This window comes from Cebus imitator, unplaced genomic scaffold, assembly GCF_001604975.1.
Source record: "Cebus imitator isolate Cc_AM_T3 unplaced genomic scaffold, Cebus_imitator-1.0 Scaffold184, whole genome shotgun sequence".
Classification (NCBI taxonomy): domain Eukaryota; kingdom Metazoa; phylum Chordata; class Mammalia; order Primates; family Cebidae; genus Cebus; species Cebus imitator.
Window position 1 is genome coordinate 2,254,883 of NW_016107499.1, and position 4,427 is coordinate 2,259,309.

A 4,427-nucleotide genomic window follows, 5' to 3' on the forward strand; every position below is an offset into this window, starting at 1 on the left:
TTACTAATTTCAGTTATTCTACTTTAATTTTTAAATTTCATTGGGCTTTGATCCTTCTTTCTTTTCTTCCTCCCTTTTCAGTTTTCTACCAAAACACATCTTGTAGGTCTGCTATGGTTCGGATGTGATTCGCTGCCACCAAAACTCAAGTTAAATCCCCAGTGCGGCAGTGTTGGGAGAGGTGTGGCCTAATGGAAAGTTTTGAGTCATGGGGACAGATCCCTCATGAATAGATTAATGCCTTCTGTGTGAGTGAGTGAGTACTGGCTCTAAAGATAATGGATTAGTTCTTGTGACAGCTAGTTGTTATATACTGGAGGTTCTCCTTCTGTCTGGTTCTTTTTCACACATAATGGTTCACCCTTTCACATGCTGCCATTTTATTAAGCAGCACGGAAGTCTTCACCATAAGCCAGTGCCATGTCCATGAACTTCCCATTCATCAGAAATGTGAGCTAAATAAGCCTCTTTTATTTATAAATTATCTAGTTTCAGGTATTCTCTTATACCAACACAGAACAGACTTAGACAGAGGCTATGTATTTTCTGTTGTTTCTTTGATTTTACATCATTTATTGTTTTATTTATATGGCAGCATTAGGCCATTCTTGCAATGCTATAAAGGAATATCTAAGACTGGGTAATTTATTTTAAAAGAGGCTTAATTGGCTCACAGTTCTGCAGGATGTACAGGAAGCATGGTGCTGACATCTGCTTCTGAGGAAGCTTCCAATCATGACAGAAGACAAAAGGGAAGTGAGCATGTCACATGGCAAAAGCCAGAAACAAGAGATAAAGCACCAGAGTTGGGGGTGTGTAGGTGCCACACACCTTTAAACAACCGGATTGCCTGTGAACTGGGAGTGAGAGCTCACCTATCACCAAGGGGATGGCCCAAGACTTTCATGAGAAATCCGCTTCCATGAGCCAGTACCTCTCATCAGGCCCCAACTCCAACATTGGGGATTGCATATCAACAGGAGACTTGGGTGGAATATCCAAATTATATGAATGCCTGATTATTTTTTGTTATGTGAAGGGTATTGTACATGAAAAACTGCAGCCTTAATTTGAAATTTAGAATGTTTTCTTCCTCATGTTATTTACAATTATGAGTAAGGTTTTGGGTGACTGTTTATATTCAGTCCCTGAATTGCTGCAAAAAATATAATATTAAAGTTAATTTCTTACCCACTGAAGATAAAGAAATAATATTCTGGAGTGTTTTCCAACCTCACATGTATCATCTATGAAATCCCAGTTTATTGGCTTCTCTTCATATTTTATCTGTTTAAATAATGATACTGCAGTTGATGGTTCTTAGTATTTCTAGAACTTTCTTTGTAGAATCAAAGAAAAAATGCCAGCCCTGTTCAGAGCAAGTATAACACTTGTATATCTTTGAACATTTTGAGTAAAGTTTCACAGTTTAATTCTAATATCTCTGACTCTTTGAAAATGTGAACAGGGCCAGGTATGGTGGCTCATGCCTGTAATCCCAGCACTTTGGGAGGTCGAGACGGGTGGATCACGAGGTCAAGAGATCGAGACCATCCTGGTCAACATGGTGAAACCCCATCTCTACTAAAAATACAAAAAATTAGCTGGGCATGGTAGCGTGTGCCTGTAATCCCAGCTACTCAGGAGGCTGAGGCAGGAGAATTGCCTGAACCCAGGAGGCAGAGGTTGCCGGTGAGCCGAGATTGCGCCATTGCACTCCAGCCTGGGTAACAAGAGCGAAACTCCTTCTCAAAAAAAAAAAAGAGAAAAGCAAATATGAACAATGTCTACATATTGTGTTCCCATTCACCCTGGCCCAGTATGTTATCACATATCTGGAGGAACTTTGTACCATTTAATTGTCTTCCCTACTTCTAATCCTAATCTATTCCACTTTACATTTACTTCATTCTAAAATACCTTTTAAAATGTCTTTTTTTTGCTGACAATCATTCATTGATTTCACTTGAATATAAGTTCATGCATGTACTTCTTAGCAAATCAGTTAAAGTTCCCAACATATAATCCAGTGTTCCTTTCTAGCACTACTTTGCAAAAACTCTCACTCAGAAAGAAAGATCAGTTTAACTTCTGGCAGCTGCCCATTGCAATTTTGAATTGCTTGCTGTTAGTGTCAATGTTTATTTTTCCCTGGCATCCATATATTGAAGCCTAATCATGTATGTGCTATTAGCAGGAGGGGAGGCCTTTGGCAGAGCCCTCAAGAATAGGAGTAGTGCTCTATTCTAGGTGAATTGCTTGAACCCTGGAGGCGGAGGTTGCAGTGAGCTGAGGTTGCGCCACTGCACCCCAGCCTGGCACCTGGCAACGGGGCAAGACTCTTGTCTCAAAAAAACAAAAAAAAGCTTTCACATTCTGTCTTACTCCCACTTCCTGATAAATTGCTCTCACCAAATAAAACATCTATTATTTATACACAATTAAGTATATTACATAATAAACAGTCTGTTTTCTAACAACATATCTCAGAGCCCTTAGTCACGATGCTTAACAAGACCTATTCTATATTAAGAGTTATTGAACTGGCCAGGCATGGTGGCTGATGCCCATAATCCCAGCATTTTGGGAGACTGATGTGGGCTGATCACATGAGGCCAGGAGTCCAAGACTAGCCTGACTAAGATGGTAAAACCTTGTCTCTACTAAAATAAAATAAAATAAAACAAAATAACTAAATAAAAATTTAAAAAAATTAGCTGGACACGTGGCTCATGCCTGTAGTCCCAGCTACTTGGGTGGCTGAGACACAAGAATCACTTGAACCCAGGAGGTGGAGGTTGCAGTGAGCAGAGATCATGCTACTGCACTCCAGCCTTGGTGACAGACCAAAGACCCTGTCTCAAACAAACACACAGAAAGTCATTGAACTTTCAAAATCAAATTTTAGTTTCTCATCACACAGTAAAGTACATAATATTGTCTAGAATTTTTCAGTTTAAAATATGAAGTTAACTCATGAGAGTGAAAAATAAGTCTTTATAAAAAGACTATTTTTCTTTTAGTGGCTATGATAAATAAACATTATGAATAGAAGTTCTGATCTTACATTGCTTAATAGAAAATGGGAACAAAGTAAATTTATCACTAAAAAATAAATTAAATATTTTTAAAACCATAAATTTTCTAAATATTAAAAGACCAGGTTAAATTTCTATTAAGGTAGATTTTCTAAAACTAATTTGATATCAATAATTAATATAACTGAATGAAAGAAGTCTTATGCTATAACAAGTTAAGATTTATAGCTGTGTATCATTATCGTATTACTAGTTTAAAATCTATTTGCACTGAGAGCTAAAAATAAATCCCATTGCAATAATGAAAAAATGTAATGTGGAAGTGAAAAGCTAGGTACTTTTAGAAGAGAAATACTCACCTGCATTTATGTTTAATACTTTTTTTTTTAATTGACTCTTCTATTTAAAAATGAATCAGTTATTATATGAATTTATTAGAAACAAATGTATTTTAAGCTCTTCAGCATTAAACTCCTGCCTCCAAAAAGTGTTCACTAGGTGGGGTAAAAGAAAATTGTAATAACTCCTAATTAGTTTTATATGTTTTATCCTCATTTTACTTTTGAAAACAGTTATTCCGGGAAATTAGTAAGTTTTCAAGCACACTCATCTACGATTTGGCTGAACAAACACCACTGTAGTATATCAAGGTATCTGACTCTAAATTCTATACTTCTCATTTAATTTCCTGTCATGAATAATATGAGGAGCACTTGAGAAAATCTAGCTCAGTAGTTTATTTTGAAGTTTCTATACAAGACAAAGAGCTTCAGAGTCAAGCAGACCAAGGAAACCTAAATAATACTATCAATCTGTTGGTGCTATTAGAGCAAAAAATATTGTCATAAAATAATGTGACCGAATTGCTGATGATGGGCTCAGGTTGCTCCCTGATAGGATGTGTTCTTCCAGGCCCTTGGTCCCTCACTCACCCAAGAATTGGGGAGAGGACACCGCTGGGCATGGTGAGCTCGTTTAAGTAAATATCAGACCCCAAAGAGTTTTGCAGAAAGTAATTTATTTAGGCAGAGAGACAGAAAAAGGAGAAAGAGAGAGAGAAAGAGAGAGAGAGAGAGCGAGTGCGAGCGTGCCCAGGCTGTCATGAGAGGAGATCCAGAAATGGAGTCCATCCAGATGTGGGAGAAGGGGACTTTTAACCTGGGGAATATTCCCACCCCATTCAAATTTTCTGTCCTATGAAAGGAGTTTCTTTAAACTTCCATTGGAGTGATTGATCTTTGATCTGACATTTGATATGCTGTTTGGCCCAAAGTCCTCCCATAGCTCTTGATGGGCTTTTCTTTTCTTTTCTCTTTTCTCTCTTTTCTCTTTTTTCTTTTTTCTTTTCTTTTCTTTTCTTTTTTCTTTTCTTTCTTTTTTTTTTTTTTG